General features: G+C 47.1%; 2 long non-coding RNA genes across 13 annotated transcripts in view; one reads left to right on the forward strand and one right to left on the reverse strand.

Annotated features, from left to right (window-relative positions):
* The window catches only part of LOC309604818, a 51453-nt gene that overhangs the window by 20725 nt on the left and 13305 nt on the right, over positions 1–17423 (forward strand). The window lies entirely within an intron of this gene.
* Positions 1780–17423, reverse strand: part of LOC309604815 — a 338151-nt gene continuing 322507 nt past the window's right edge. For all 12 annotated transcript variants that reach the window (XR_014231068.1, XR_014231069.1, XR_014231070.1 and 9 more), the window contains 2 exons: positions 17165–17258; positions 1780–15096 (listed from right to left, as the gene is read on the reverse strand). This is a non-coding gene — a long non-coding RNA (uncharacterized lncRNA). The remainder of the gene's footprint in view (positions 15097–17164; positions 17259–17423) is intronic.

Genomic DNA, 17423 nt, shown 5'->3' on the forward strand with positions numbered 1-17423 from the left:
ACCCTGAAGGCTGAGAGGAGCCCAGCTACCTGGGTCTGACCTGGATTTGAGCCCTGGCCCTGGACACCAAGGGCCCATCAGGCTGCAGGAAAAGCCGCTGGCCCTGGAAACCAGTGACCACTATGACGCCACTTAGAACATTGCTGTGCCCAAGAGCGGGGTGAACACATGATCCCCTCAGCACAGCCAGGGCTGCACTCAGCCAGCCTGCCCTTGCCCCCTTCTTTCCAAACCAACTGTCTGGGAGCAGGCAGGACTGCCCAATGGGAGAAGCACGACCAGGACTCAGGAGATTGAGTTCTGGCAGCTGTGGACCTGATCACCTAGGTTATCCCCTTCTCTGAGTCTCAGTTGTCCCATAAGGGTCTATATGACCCCCAAAGCTCTTCCAACACGGTACCCCTCTAAGAGGAGGTCTGGTAGACTCACTCACAGTGAGGTGTGTGTAAATGATAACGTATAAGCATCTCCTCTCCTTACTTACGAGAAAAACCTCTATCGGAAGGATGAAGAAACAACGATAGAATTTCAGCTAAGAGAACAAGCCAGTCAGTGTACCCTCTAGAGGCAGAAGACAGGTAAAAGATGTCCTCTGACAAGAACAAAAGATTTGACCCAGTGTATAAACTTGAACCTCATTATTTGGCTGAGTCCCTCACAAAAATAAGCAGAAGGAAGGAGGTGGTCATTAGCCCAAGCCCCCACCCGCTTGTGGGCAACTCCAGGACTGGACAAAGCAAGTACCACCAGATGCCTTTCTGCTGCTCACCCAGGATCTGCCTTGTTGTCTGAGCAACTACTGGGGCAAAAGAGCTAGCTGCTTCCAGCCAGGGCCACGGCCTTTGGCAGTGGGGTGGGAGAGGGATTCCTGCACATCACATTTTGTATACAAAGGGTACTAGGTTAAAATAAACACTAAGGGTAGTCTTACAAGATGGAGGTTTAGAAACCAGTACACGCCCACCCAGTTGGCATAACTGGGTAGGAATAAAACCTACCCATTTGCTTCAGTGATTAAGAAAAAAGAACTGCAACTCATACAGCTCAATAACAAACAAATGAACAACCCAATCAAAAATGGGCAGAAGATCTAAATAAACATTTCTCCAAAGAAAACATAAAGATGGCCAATAGGCACATGAAAAGATGCTCAACGTCGCTAATTATTAGAGAAATGCAAGTCAAAACTATAATGAGGTATCATCTCATACCAGTCAGAGTGACCATCATTAAAAATCTACAAATAATAAGTGCTGGAGAGGGTGTGGAAAAAAGGGAATCCTCCTACACTGTCAGTGGGAATGTAAATTAGTGTAGCCATTCTGGAGAACAGTATAGAGGTTCCTTAAAAAACTAAAAATAGAGTTGCCATATGATCCAGCAATCCCACTTCTGGGCATATATCTGGAAAAGATACATGGACCCCAATGTTCATAGCAGCACTATTTACAATGGCTAAGACATGGAAGCAACCTAAATGTCCATCAACAGGTGAATGGATAAAGAAGATGTGGTATATATATATATATATATATATATATATATATATATATATATATATATACACACACACACACACACACACACACACACACATACACACACACAATGGAATACTATTTAGCCATTAAAAAGAATGAAATAATGCTATTTGCAACAACATAGATGGACTAGAGATGATCATATTAAGTGAAGTAAGTCAGACAAAGACAAATATCATCTGATATCACTTATATGTGGAATCTAAAACATGACACAAATGAACTTATTTACAAAAAACACAGACTCGCAGACATAGAAAACAAACATATGGTTTCCAAAGGGGAAAGGGGGTGGGGGGGGGATAAATTAGGAGTTTGGGATTAGCAGATACACACTACTATATATAAAATAAACAACAAGTTCCTACTGTATAGCACAGGGAACTATATTTAATATACTGTAATAAATCAGAATAGAAAAGAATATGAAAAAGAATATACATATATATAAAAAACCGAATCACTTTGCTGTACACCAGAAACTAACACAACATTGTAAATCAACTATACTTCAGTTAAGAAGAAAAAAGAAAAAGAAAAAAGAAGTATAGACTGATTACAAGTGGCATGCAAAGGTGCAAAGGTCTTTTTCAGTGCTTCTGGCTGAACCAGCTGGTGGTCCTGCCCAGTTGCTTTCCCCTCACCCTCTCCTCTTTGCTCAGTGTAATAATATCCACCCTAATGGGTATAGACCCCAAATTTCATCCATACGCATTATCTCATTTAGATTTTGTTACATTTTACTAATGAGAAAATTAAGGCTCATAAAGGTTAAAATACTTAGCCAAGATCAGACATTCAATAATTGTACTTGAACCCAGGTCTCCAGAGTCTACAACTAGAAGTCTTTCCACCTTGTCAGAGCTGCTGGACTGGGCTGGGAGGAGGCAAGCTTCTGAGCAGGCATCAGTCAACTCCCCCGTGGCAGGAGGGCAGAAGGGCCAGAGCTGATGGAGGCCCAGGAGCCCATGGCATGATGGGAGAGTTTTCCCGCAAAATGGAGCAGGCCACCAGCATGCTCATTACCCAGCCTTATTCCATTTCATAATAAATGAAGCCCCTGGAGGGCCAGGCATGATAGGGTGGGGTGAGATGGGGAGTGAAGACTATTACTGGATTTTAACCTTCGTCTTCTCTTTCTGGGCCTCTGGAACAGCTGTTCAACAAAATGGATCTGTACAGAGAATCAGTTTTGCTGCATTACTTAATATACAGTTGCTCTCGGCAAGAGATATAATTGACTTGCTTAACTAATCAATCTTTCTATAAGCATAGCTGCTTTTCCTCTCCCAGTAGGGGAGGAAAGCAGAGGAAAGGGGAGGAAAAGAGAAATTGCAAGGAGCAACCTTTGGCATGAATTAGAGAGCTCTAACACCCAGCTGAGGTTTCAGAGCTAGGGGGTAAAAACTGCTGCCTTGCCTTCCCATCCAGTTTCCTTCTTGGTCCAGACGCGATCTGTGGTAGCCTGGAGTAACAATCGCCCCCACAGGAAACGGAGGCACGAGTGCCAGAAGAAGTCAAAGGAGCTGTGGCCCAGGCAATCCAAAAGTCATCTTCAGTTGTCTTTGGAGTGACTTCAGTGTCTTTTAGAAATAAAAGTGTGTCTGATGACCTGGGACTTGAAACACTCAAATTCAGCAAGGAAGCCATGGATAAAAGCTCATTTGGGCTGAGTGTGAAAATATCCAGCCTCCGCCATACTCCACCCACCCCTCTACCCCAGCTCAGTTTCTCCATCTCTCCACTTTGGGGGGAAGTGCAGCATCACCCAGCAAATTCTCCCAAAGTACAGGCCCAGACCACACTGCCCTCTCTAACCTCTTCTGCATCTGACTCCCCCTTCCCTCCATTCAGAAGAGGAAACTTTGACCCCTTTCCTTTTCTTCTCTCCCCCTCCAGCTCTCATCTCCATCACTCTCCACACCTACACACACACACACACTCCCGCAGGTACTACTGAACTGGGGGCTATCATTCTAAATTTAGAGGAAATGAAGTTGAAGAATGAGTCACCACATAGAAAGGATGACTGAGTAAAAAGGTTGATGTCACCCCAGTGGCTACATTATGCAATAAAAAGTACCCCCTTGGGGCTCATCTCCACCCCCCTCCCAGCACTCCAATCCTGGTAAGTCCATCTCCTTCTTTAAGTCCTAACTCAAGTATACCAAGCTGAGTGAGGTGCCCCTAGGCTGGCTTCCCACCTGTGTGCTTCTAGATGGACTACTTAGATGTTATTATTATTCGTCTATGTGATCATCACCCCAATGCCACAAGGTGCTTTGTGAAAGCAAGGATTTTTGACTCGACCACTGTTTCTTTAGTGCCTAGTACTTTGCCTGAAATATCGTAAGCATTCAATGTAGGATTAATATGGAATCGTGAAGCCAAAAATTACAATGTCGCCATTTCAAGGTTCCTGAGTAGAAGATCTCTCTCCAGAGAAGAAGTCCAAGACCCATCTTCTGTCTCATTCAATGTTTTTATCAATGGCATACATGAAGTTTGAGAAAAGATGATTACCTAATTTGTATATGGCAAAATTTAGGGAAATTAATGGCAAGGCAGACCTAGAATCTGACTAAGTAGGCTAGAACACAAGCCAAAACCACACAGATGAAATCCAGGAGTGTTAAGTCTTACATTTAGGTTCAAAGAATCAATTGCACAAGTCTAAGATAAAGGAGCTCTGGCTTGGCAGAGAGCCATGAGAAAAAGATCTTGGGGTCTGAGCTGACCACAAGCTCAATATGGTGATACAGCTGCTAGGAAGGGAAAGAAATCTAAAAAGTGCACAATTAAATGGGAGAAACGAAAGCCCCTGAGTAGTTTACCCTGATGGAACCCATCTGGATCATCGGGCTATGCTCTTACTAGCTCATTTTAAAAGGGGCAGTGGAGAGCGACTAGGATACCAAGGAGCCTAGAAGCAGCGACAGAAACTTTGGGAGTGTTTCACCCAGAACAAATGACAGCTAGTTTCAAACATGAGACAGGCTGAGGAGAGAGGAGTCAAGATTTGCCTGACAGTGTAGAGGTTAAAAAGGCCAGCTCAGGAGCCAGAGCTCTCTGGGTTCAAATTAACATGGGCTCTGCCATTTACCAGGTGAGCGAGCTAGGGCAAGTTTCTTGAGTTCTCTGTACCCAGTTATCTCATCTATAAAATAGGTATAATGGTTCTTAACTCATTTAACCCAAAAGCTAACACAGATCTTCAGAGAAAGGCACAAAGTCAAGTCTCCACAAATGATGACATATTACTATGCTGTGACTCCACAAGACACACCAGGAGGGAAGTGTGGAAGTTACCAGAAGGCTTATTTCAATGGTGCAAGAACTTCTAACAACCAGAACTGCTGCCCACGTGGTATGGGAGGACTGTGAGATGTGAGTGTCCCTGATCATTGGACTGTCAAGCAGGCTGGGCGCTGTGGATGGGACCCTCTGTACCTGGTAAAAGACTGTCCAAGATTCGATTTAAGGTCCCTTTTCAACTCTAAGATTTTTGGAATTTCCAGGAAGTCTTCCTCCTTCCTTACCCTCTGGGGAGCTGATCAATTTTTCCCCTTTTATGTAAGGAGTATAAGAAATGGTGCATCAAGAGGATTTCATACTCTGTAGAGGGCCCTTCCAACCCTCCTTGGTCCACAGAGCCTTTGAGCCCCACCCCACTGGGACAGACAGACAAAGCCTCACCCCAGAGGCCCGCAGTGCTGAGCTCCCCAAGGAAGGAGGAGGTCCCTTCCCAATGAGCACTGAGCCTCACAGAGCAGGCTTAGGTCTTGGCCCCCAAGCCATGAGCGAGCACCAGGAAAGGCCAGGTGCCAGGGAGACTCAGAGGGAGATCAGAAATGAGATTTCATTACCAGAGGCACCAAGCTCTCCTGGGAACAGAAGCTTCACACCTGGGTCCAAGGGTGACATTTCGGGAGGTCCAAGGAAAATGGCTCCCTTTCCCCTCATACCTCTGCCTCGCAGACAGCTGCCAGCATTATGTCAGCAGGAAGGCGGCCTTGGCCTGGCCCAGGCCCCAGCGAGAATGCACTGGAGGGAGGCATCAGTTGAATTACTAAACCAGAATATGGGAGATGGGTGGGAGGGGTCAGCTGTCCTGGTGGCTACAGCAGAGGTTTTGTGCTAAGGAAATGCTATCTCAGATGCCACTTTACTTTGGGCCTTGGCTCAGAATTAGTAATAATAATGACTTTACCACTTTCTCCCAGGGTGGCCTTGAACCAAGAGGTTCCATCTCTTTAAGCCTCAGTTTCCGGATCTACAAGATAAGGGGCTGTGCTGGTTGACCTCAAATGCCTCTTCCTGTTCAAACACAGTTTGCCAAGAAACCTCACAGTCTTGGGTTATTTAACTCTCTCAATAACCCATTGAGGTTGGCCGGCCAGCCAAATTCTATAGTTTACAGAAGAGGAAAGCTTAAGAGGGGTAAGTGACTTACCCAAGGTCACAGAGCTAGGAAGCAGAAAAAGTCCAAGTCCACTGGACCCCAAGGTGCATTTTTCTTTCTGCACCCAGTTTTCTCTCTATATCACATCAGCCCCCCACCACATGTTCCTAACCCATGTCCTGTAGGGTCTCCCCTCTGGTGAGGGGGTTACAGGGATGCAGTGAGCTGGGTGGGGACAAGGAAGGGGACAGAGGCTCCTGAGGGTCAGGGCCAGCTCCTCCCAGACAGAAGCTGGGAACTGATCCTACCAAGGAGGCAGCTTCCTGGCCCCGCGAGGAGATTGATCGGGGTCTGATGCTGTAAATGCACATCATTGTTTTGGCACCTTAGCGCTGAGCCTTCCTCTGCAAATGGATGTGATTTTTATGGCAGTGTTTATGGAGCTGAATATTCAGATTGATTCTACTTTCCCTTTCCCAGGGCTCTTCTGGGAAGCAACAGAAAACACCCCCACCCCAATGCAGGAGCGGGAAAACTGCTCCCTGCTCCCCCAGGCAGACGATGGCCCAGTCTCCCCGCCCCCTGCAGGCCCCTCCACAGGTCCCCAACAACGCCCGGGGATGGATTCCCAGAGCCTCAGATGCCTCCCCATCCTCATCCGTTTTCTCCCCTGAAACCTAGAAGCCTGTGATTAGGAAAACAAGACAAAACAAATATAGCAAAACAGAACAAACAGAAGAAAAGGCAGCACCCTGAGCCATTTCAAGTTGGCTGGGTCATCCCAGGCTTCTGCTTCTCCAGTCCTCCCCAGAGAACCTGATCTCCTGCTAATCTCCAAGCAGGTGTCTTCCCATTAAACCAACAGGCCCAGTTCCCTTTCCTTTACCCACTAGCGGAGGAGGGACAAGCTTCTTCCTTCCCTAGGGTTGGAAGCCCTGCTCCTGGCCGTGTTTAAAAAGGGGCACCGTTCTCACTCCCAGGACCTGACCACCTGCATTTCCTCAGTAGGAAACAGCATGCCTTCACCCACAGCAGAACCTATTCCCATCCCAAACCACTGATCTGCCTCTGGGGCTCAGAGAGCACCTGAGAGGTCACCCAGCCTACTGCTGCCACTAACTAGCTAGACTAATGCATCCTCTCCCAAACCTTGATCTATGATAGGGTTTGTTCCCCTTTACACACAACCAGGAAGGTTCTGGAGCCAAATACACTTTCCTCCTCTTATGGGTTCCTGAAGCATATTAACATCTGAAAGGCACCCAAAGTCCTTCATTGAAGCAAGATCTTTTATATCTTTAACCCAAAGTTCTCCAAACTTTTTAAACCATGGATTCCTTTCTCCCTAGGATGATTATTGACATCTTGGAACTAGGGTTCCATGGGACACAATTCCTGAAACTTTGGATTAGCTAGTTCTCTGGGTGCCCTATAAGCCCTGACAGTTCATGATTCTATAACTTAAACCTCTACAGTATCATTTAATGTGGCCCAGAACATGTCCAGCCTCTGGGTTTCTATGATTTGCCCCTATTGTCCATCATGCCCTGTCTGCAGTGATTGAAGTTTCCTCTATTCCCATTACCTGCCGAAAAGGGAAAGGGTTCAAGGTCTACACTCCCAAATCTCAACACTTCCACCCATTGCTCCTGCAGCAGCACAGCTGCCATGGGCTCTTAGGAGCCAGATTTCACTCCATCTCTGCTGTTTACAACCATGGGGCCTTGGACAAGTCACTCAAGTCCTCCGAGCCTCGGTGCAGCATGCAGAATTCTAAGACAGCTCCCTAGAGGCCCACGCCTGATGCATACCCCCTGTACCCTTCCCTCCCCTAAGGCGTGGGATACTGCCCTTGAGATTAGATCACTAATCAATTGACTTGAGGTTCATCAAAAGGGAGATTCTCTTAGGTGGGCCTGATCTTCTAGAATAAGGAGGCCTAGAGCCTCACTTCTGTTCTTTTGCTTGCCTTTTCTCACTTTCTTTCAGGACTGTCCTTGTGTACCTTGGGATTAAGATGAGCTAAGTGGGATCAAGACATAACCCATCACATGAAGGAAAAAAAAAAAAAAAACACTCAAGATTAGATTAATGGATTTGACCTCCTGAAAGTGAAAAGGTCCTACCAAGTTTCCAACCTCCACTCACCAGGTCAGTTGTCATTGACAGTCAGCCAAGCATGCATTCATCCAATAACAAGCACTTACTGTGTACCAGCCATGTGTGGGACTGGAAATAAGACAGCATCCTTGCATTTAAGGAGTTCCCAGTGTGTTTGGGTTGCAAACAGGTGGTGACAATAAGATTTCCATCAGGGCCCCAGCCTTGGATTGAAGTTCCATAAACCTATTTGGTTGTGAGCATCAAAGGAAAGACACCGACTATTTATTCCATGGGGTGGACATCAGATGCGCACTTGTAAGATTTTCAAGCAGTTCTATTACCAAGGCTGCCCCTAATTTTAAGGCAGTGAACACCCAGTTAGGGGAAGAGCATACACTGAATGGAGATAAAATACCTGAATCGGGTGTATCAGCTGATCCAAAAAGGATGATGGTCGGTGGGGAAAAAAACATTGAGAGAAACACTGTGTGTGAACACTCACTGTCTCCAACCACTCCCAGCCCTGGCAAAAGATAATAAGAAATAAAAAGGAAAGATTTGTATAGAATATTCAGAGAGCCATCCTGGCAAATTCATTCAACAAGTACAAAGAGACTACATGTGCCTGATGTGTGTGTTCTAGATGCTGGGCATACATCAGAGGACAGATGTTAATTCTCCTTTGATAGGGTTTACGTTCTAGCAGACAGAGGCAAACAAACAACAGACATGTTTTTTTAATAAATCAATATGTTAGAAGGCAATGGGGACTGCAGGTGTAGTGAGGTTTTGCAATTTTCAAGTAAGTGGTGATTCTGGTCTCATTGAGAAGGTTGAAACAAAGACTTGGAGGAAATGGAAGAGTTAGCCAAGCAAATACCTAGAAAAAGAGTTTTTTCAGATGAGGGAATAACTAGAGCAAAGACCACAGGGCAGGACTTGGGGAGCAGCAAAGTGGTCGGTGTTGCTAGATCAGCGTAAGGTACAGTAAGGGTAACAGAATATAAGGAAAGGGGGTTGGGTGGGGTCACTGTAGTGATTTCAGCTTTAATTCTGAGAGGAATAGGGAGCCGCTGCCGGCTTTTGAGCAGAGGGACGCCATGATCTTTCGTTGCCTCTAAAAGGATCATTCTGGTTTCCATATGGGGCACAGGGGGAAGAGCAGAATCAGAGAAACCTGTTGAGGCTACTGGAGTGATTCAAGGTGTGAGATGAGTAGGAGCAGTGGAGATATGAGAACTGGTCAGATTCCATATATTTTTTAAAAGAAAAGCCAAAAGTAGAGACTTCCCTGGTGGCGCAGTGGTTAAGAATCCGCCTGCCAATGCAGGGGACACGGGTTCGGGCCCTGGTCTGGGAAGATCCCACATGCCGTGGAGCAACTAAGCCCGTGCGCCACAACTACTGAGCCTGCGCTCTAGAGCCCGTGCTCCGCAACAAGAGAAGCCACTGCAATGAGAAGCCCGTGCACCGCAATGAAGAGTAGCCCCCGCTCGCCGCAACTAGAGAGAAAGCCTGCGCACGGCAACGAAGACCCAACACAGCCAAAAATAAATAAATAAATAAATTTTTTTGAAAAAAAGAAAAGCCAAAAGTAGAGTATTTCCTGGCAGGTGTTTTGACCTAAGCAACTGGAAGACTGTAGTCATCATCAGCTGAGATAGAGAAGGCTGTAGATAGAGCAGATTTGGAACCGGAAGGGAGGAGAGGTCAGGAGTTCTATTTGGGGCACGTTGAATCTGCGAAGTCTATCGGAATTTAAGCAAATGTGGGGAGATTTTATACTTCTAAATAGGTCAGAGTAGGCTCATTGGATATGCAAGTCTCAAGGTTGGGAGAGAGGTAAACTTTGGTGTTATCAGTATATAGCCAATATTTCAAGTCACAAGACAAGGTGAGATCACCAAGGAAATGAGTATATTGAGAAGAGGACCAAGGAGTGAGCCCTGGGTTCACAATAAGCCCAACATTAAGAGACCTAGGAGAAGAGATGAGAAAGCAAAGGGAGTGAGGAAGAATCAGCAGCGACATAGGAGGAAAAACCCAGAGACTGTCATATGTGGGAATTCAAGGCAGAAGGTGTGAGCACCTGAATCAGAGTGTCAGCAGTAGTGTTCAGTCTGCATCTTGCTTGACCTGTCTACTGGACTTAGCAATAAGAAGTCATCATTTGCCGTGACAAGAGCAGTTTCAGTGCACTAGTGGGTGAAAGGCCTTCCTGGGTGGCACCAACTCTTCTTAGGAGTTTTGATGCAATAAGAAACAAAGGTATAGGCAGTAAAAAAGAGGTGGGATCAAGAGAGGATTTTCTTCATCTTGGAGAAGAGTATATTTATGTGCAGATGGGAATGGTCCAGTACAGAGGTAAAACTTGACGAAGTATAAGAGAGGGAAGAATTGTTGGAGGGGAGAAGGAAAGGGCTCTCATGCACACACAAGTATAAGAGCTGGCTTTAGCTAGGAGTATGGACTGTTCATCCATGTAGCATATGGGAAGGGCAGAGAAGGAGTGGGCAGATGCTTGTAGGTGGGTAGATGCAGTGGTAGAAGTCTGTGGAAGACCTCTTTTGATTGCTTCAATTTTCTCAATGAAGTAGGAAGCAAAGTCATCAGCTGGGAACAAGGATGGAGGAGGTGTCACATGAGAAACCTTAGGGCAGGCTGTCATGATGATATGGTGTTATGACATAAAATTACTGAGCTTTTGCTTTGTGCCGTGTACTAAGCTCTTGACATGCGGCATCTTCACAACAACCCTCAGAGGTTAGTCATTACATACCCTCTAAAGACGGAGAAATGAGGCTCAGGACGATTAAGCAAATTACCCGTGGTCACCCAGCTGGTAAGTGCCAGAGCCAGGATTCAAACTGCAGCCTGACTCGCTGCAAAGACTTTGCTCTTAACCAGGGTGGGAGTGGAAGGCAGAAGCAGAGGATGCTCTACAGGGGGGAGAAGGACACTCTCCCTTCCTTAGGACAGTGATGGGCCCAGAAGAGAGGAATGGCTTGGCTGCCTCAAGACCCATCAGCGAATGAACTGAGTTTATCAATGAGTTGCTCAGATGCTCCCCACACCTGCCATGCCCCTTTCCTGACCTCATACTGTGTTTTGCACATACATTTATTAAAGACAGCACTTTCATGCTCTATTAAAATCCATTATAGTGTACCTCAGCCTTCCCTCCATCACATCAGCCAGATTCAGGACACCTGAGAAGCACACATACTTCTGTATTAGTTTCCTATTTCTGCTGTAACAAGTTACTACAAACTCAGTAGCTTGAAACAACACACTTTTATTATCTTACAGTTCTGGAGGTCAGAAGTCCAAAAGAGATCTCACTAGTTAAGACCAAAATGTTGGCCAGACTGTGTTCCCTTCTGGAGACTCTAGGGAAGAATCCATTTCTTTGCCTTTTCCAGCTCCTGGAGGCCACCTGCATTCCTTGGCTTCCTCCATCTTCAGAGCCAGGAATGCAGGCTGAGTCCTTTTCACATGGAATCACTCTGACCTCCTCTTCTGCCTCCCTCTTCCACTTTTAAGGCTCCTGTAACTACACTGGGCCTGCCTGGATAATTCAGGCTACTCCCCTTACCTTGAGGTCAGCTGATTAATTCCATATTCACAGGTTCCAGGGCTTAGAGGGGGTGGAGTATTATTGGGTCTACTACAATGGGTAAATTCTGGAACACTAGCCTCTATGTCCTTATTGTCCTCATTCATTCATTCATTCATTCATTTATCGATTTAGGAATCTGGGCTTTAGGAACCAGCCCCGGTCTGGGAGTCATTGTCCTGACTCCTCCGCAATGTTTATGTTATTAATAGGTATGTTCTTTTGCGAGGAAATCCCACAGAATGTCTGAAATGAAAAGTTACTTTGTGCCTAATCCAACACCACCTCTGTGCTCACTGGGGGGGGGGTCCGTGGAGGCAGGGGGTGCTCAGGAGAGTTGGGGGAGTGGTATGGGGGTGGAGGGGTGAGACCCCCTTCCATTTCCCCAGCATGTCTTCTCCACGCCTTCCTTGTCCAGGATGTAGTAGGTGTAGAAGAAGCCCTGATGGGCTGTGGTGTTTCTCCTGACAAACTTTGTTAGCAGGGCTATTTAAATCATTGTGATCACTCCAGAAACACCCCATTAGGTTTCCCAGTAAGGGACACTGTGGAAAAGGACCAGGAGAGACAGAGGGGGGACTGAGAAAGAAAAACTGCAGCAGACCCGCCATTTGGCTCCTGCAACCTCTTCTGCCATTTGCTTCAAACAAGGAGGCAGGAGAGGGAGCCAAGGGCAAGAGAGAAAATAAACAGATACTGTCAGGTCCTGCCATTAGAAATGCAAAATTCATTAGAAAAACATTGATTGCAAAGAATTGATTTAGTAGTGATTTGATTGTCAGGCATACAGTACATCCAAGGAAAATTTTCATTATGATTCAGAATTCGTTAAAAAGAAGATAAGACCGGAAGGCGGTGAGGGAGGACACGTCAGCCCGGCTGCCTATTTATTGTTAGAGACCCGAGTCTGGCAGGGCAGACGGGGTGGGGCGGAGATGTTGCCCAAGAGGGCCATGCCTATTGCGTTATGGAGGAACTAGTGATTTACCTGTCACTTCCCCGGGAACTTCAGTCTGTGTACCCTACCGAGGGGCTCAGACCTGTGGGCATGACCCCACCTCCCAGTTAAGGGAGCCCAGGCATCCCTCTGTTGTGCCCCCCTGTCTCTCTCACCCCTGCAGTGAGGTTGCGCAGCTGAATCTGGGGCAAGCACAGGGGCTTCAGGGTACCAAGGATGCCCAGTGATGTGCCGCCCTAGTCCAGTTTCCCACCCCTCGGAGAACTTTGCTAAGCCTCCCTCAGACCCTGCTCTCAACACACCCCCTGCCTGTGTTCTGAGGCCCCTCCTTTCTTCTGACTCTCACCATGCTGCCACCTTCTCACTCCTTTATGTCCCTGGAAAAGCCAGGTCCTTTCTCTTCGGGATCCTGGTATATTCCTTTTGGCTTCTGGTCTTAACTCCATCTTCCTCACCAACGTAGATTGTCTAGGAAAACTTTGACTTTTCTCTGTCCCACCTTTCTGGCCCTTGATAGAAGCCGGGGTTCCTCAGCTGATTCTAAAGATAGCTCTCCATCCACTAAAACCACTTTGTGCATTTTCTATTTTATTTATTGAGCTATCTGTTCTAGCCAGCTCTGTCTCCATCCACACATATCGATTGTCATCTTTTATCCTCCTGCCTCTGTCTCTGTTCCTACCCACTTGTACTCAGTATTCTTTGCTTTCTCTCTCTCTTTTACCAAATACCAACCACTAGCTTTTCTCAGCTGTGTTCCTTTAATCCCCTGGACGACTGGCCAAGGGGATGCAGGATCTTCTCCGTCACTCGGCTGGAACATCATCTCTCTTTACAAGGTTTCTCGACCTCCTTCCCTAGATTCTCATCTGTAAAATGAGCGTGATAATAGCAATTGTGCCTACCTACCTCAGAGGAGCAAATATAATCACACACTGCGTAAGTGCTTTGTAAACTGAAAGGGCTACTTAAATGTAAATTGTTTTACTTCTCCAATTCAGGGATTCACAATATAATTTGCATTCTGAAGGCAATCCTCAATGATTAGCATTAAATATTTAAGAAATACTTTTGGCCAGTGATTCTCAATCCTAGATGAAAAATAGTGGTTTCATTGCTCCAGGTTAAAACTCAAGCAAAGTATTTTTGAGAAGCTTCCCAGTAATGGAAATAGGCAGCCAGATTTGAGAGCCAATGATTTGTACTTGACTTTTACGTTTCTACACCTATCTATCCCCTTGGTCCAGGAGTAAACTCCCCTCCTCCACCTACTTTCCTGCCCATCTTCCTTCCTCGTCTCCCTCATCCAAAGTGGGTCTGTGGAAAGAGATGTGTAAGGGGACAAAGAAGCCTAGAATTTGGGAGACTGACAAGAGACATGGGAGGTGATTGTTGCCCTCGAGGATAATGGAGACTTGTTCCCTGACCTCAAGTATCTCATCTCAGTCTCAACAGCTGCCAGTCCTCTCTGGTGAGGTGTGATCCAAATGGGAGGGTAAAAGTCAAGGCAGGCTTCACGGAGGAAGTGACAAAGAGCCAGGTCCACAAGAATAAGAAGGAAATTAACAAGCCAATAAGAGGGAAAAGGTATTCCAGGCAGAGGAAAAGGCATGAACTAAGACTCCAGATATAAAAACTCAAAGCATACCTGAGGAGGTGCTGTGTCCCAGGTGAGCAGCTGTGAGGGGATGCATGGCCAGAGAAGGGGTAAAGTGGAACCTGGTTGTGAAAATCCTGAACGGCAGGCTAAAGAGTTAAGCCTGTGGCCTTAGCAATAAGGAGTCACGGAAGGTGGAGTGTGGCATGCCTTCTGTGCATGCTTGCAGCACACTCACTGGCTAAGGACTTCTGCTAAACGAGCAGGTCTCGGTGATCATCTGACCTCTGGCCTTCTCACACTACCATATGGTTTCATAGGCTCTGTCCCTGCCTCTAACTCTAGCAGAGCTGAAATTCCAAGGATGGCATAGAGGCCAGCTCAGAGGACTTAGCTTGGGGGAAATCCTCAGAAGCGTTTAATGAGATCGTTAGCACTGATCCAGGTTGCAGCAACAGAACCTACTCCCTGCAACGCACGAGGCTGGGGTGGGGAAGAACACTCATCAGGACCATTTGGGAAGAGGAAGAAGTCCTGAACTGGGAGAGGATTTGAAGAGGGAAAATCAAGTGTGAGCTCCTGGTCACTGAGGTCATATTGATCCATCCTCCAAGGGGCAAAGCCATTGGCCCCGTGGGCTGAGGTTGCAAGGAGATCTGATTCTATCTGCAGTTTTAAAGGATAATTCTCAGGCATCATGAGTAAAAGCCGGTGATCCCTCTGAAGAGTGAAATTTGCTCAAAGGACAGCCAGAATTACTGTAATGAGTACATCCATTAATTTTATTATACACCACAGGAAGAGTCGCCATGGAGACTGGGGCCTTCTCTCTGGGGCTGGGCTGCTCCGGGTGATCACAAGGAACCTCATTTTGGTATCCTGTGATTTAAAGACAATGACAGTGAGAAGGGACTTGGGAGGTTTTTCGTAAGGGTCACTTCCTGAAAAAGAAGAGGCAGTGTATTAAGGTAACGCTAGCTGCTGTAACAAATAAACGTAAAAATCTCAGTGGTTTAACGTGACAGAAGTTGTATTTCTTCCTCTCCTGGGGAAGCGCTCTGCTTCAAGGACCCAGACCAACAGAATCTTTTCCACCATCAACACATGGCTACTCCCTGGTCACCCTGGGCAGTCACGTCTAGCCAGCAAATGGGGGAGACCAAGAGAATATGTGCCTGGGAGGTAATTGCGAATGAGACCTGGAGCTGGCATATGTCAATCACTTCCACTCATATTCCAGGCTCAGAACTCAGTCACATGGCCCATGCAGATGCAAGGGGTGATGGAAATGTGGTCCCTGTATGAACAGGGACTTTTTCCATGACAACTCTACACTGTAGAAAGGAAACATGAATCTTTGCTGGGTCACTAGCCATCTGCCCCAGGAAGCCTGGTGTAAACAGGGGAAAGAGCACTGGACCAGGAGTCCAGGAGTAAATGTGTAGGCCACAATAAGTCCCCTCTCCTCCCTTGGCCTCAGTGTCTTCATCCCTAAAATGGGAGCGTTGGACTTCATGGTCTCCAGCAGGCTTGGACCGTAATGCTGAAGTTGAGGCTGTCCTGTGGGAAAGGAGCTGTTCTCCGAGCTCATGGAAAGTTCTGCCCAGCGAGCTGCCCTCCTGGGCAGCGCGAGTCACACTGCTTTGGGAAGACTGTACCAGGCCACAGTCTCACTCTCAACCTGACATCACGCAAACGGGACCCCAGAGAGGCTGGAAATTGAACAGTCCCCACAGGAGAGGAAACATTAAAGGTTACATGATTTGAGCCTACACAGGGGTCCAAGTGACCTTTCCTTGAGTGGAAAGACACAGGCTGCTGGTCCAGTGACCAATGAGGCAGACGGCGCCAGGAGCTGGGCTGCCCCCAGGAACCACGATTGAGCAGAATGGCTCACGCTGCCTGACTCACAAAGGTGAGCATGCCGAGTGCAGGCAGGAAATGCCGGAGCTCCATGGAGACAAACGCACAACCCATCTGTTACACAAACACGTGTAGCATTTACATGGCTGGATACCGAGGTCAGGTACACATCAGAGATGCAAGAACATGGATGTGCAAACACGGAGGTACATATAAATGGATACACGGCCAGCGCATACTTGCCCAGGGTAGATAAGGATGAACTGGTACACACATGTACGGCTATCCATGAACGGGCAGACACACTTAGATACACACAGAGGCGCGTTTGGATATTATACCAGGACCCATGGTAGATACATAATTAGGTGTATGTAGATGGATGCATAAGCTCGTTTATACACAGAATTCACATCAATACATTCAGAGCATTCCCATGAAAATCTGCATAGCTTCCCACATATGGGAATACACAGGAGCCCAAACACAGGAGCACACAAAGACAGCCACCCATGTATGACTAACACACACATATACACACACATATACATAGAGTCCACACAGATGAACATCTCACAGTTAACTGTCTAACCTCAGAGCTGCACACAGAGGAGGCTGGGAGTTTGTCTTAGACCCTGGTTAGGTGTGTTGACCTTCTAGGCAAATCATTGCCTCTCTTTGGGCTTCAGTAAACTCATCAGTATGATACGGGGGCTGGACTAGGCGATCTCCAAATGCCAGTTCTAAAGTGGCTGAGAGACATTCATAATTAAGTTAGAAGGCATGGCCCCTCTTCACGGGCTGCTTCCAGTCTAAGGAGAAGCGGGCAAGCGCAGTCTAGAAATGACAGGGAGGCGTGGAGACCTGCCAGCTTGTGACTAATGATGGAATCTGTACAGAGAGGCAGGGTTTGAGGAGCTAAAATAAAGGTGGCACCACAATTTCCTTTAAAGAAGACTTGGTTTCCTCCACTGGACAATACCGAGGTGAACTAGACAGTCTCCAGGCCTTCCCGTGGAGGCATGCCAGGGCAGCCTGCAGAGCGCAGGTTCAAGGAGGGTTGAGGGGGGCAGGGGATACTTACTCCCAGGTGTCAGGACCGTGGGGGCAGGCACATCTGCCCAGGAGTCCCCCTGCGAGGCTGAGAGCCCACACCAAGAGGACCAGACTCAGGTGACCTACAGTGAGAGGGAAGAAACGACCATAGTGACAGGCTGGATGACAAGTCATTCTGCCCATACTCAGCCCACAGCAGCCCTCTGGCTAAAGGAACTCTATCAAGTGGCCTCTGAGCAGATCTGCACACTCTGTCTTCCACTGTCAAATGGCTTATGGGTCCCTGC

Source organism: Balaenoptera borealis (assembly GCF_965194805.1).
Source record: "Balaenoptera borealis genome assembly, chromosome: 11".
NCBI classification, from domain to species: domain Eukaryota; kingdom Metazoa; phylum Chordata; class Mammalia; order Artiodactyla; family Balaenopteridae; genus Balaenoptera; species Balaenoptera borealis.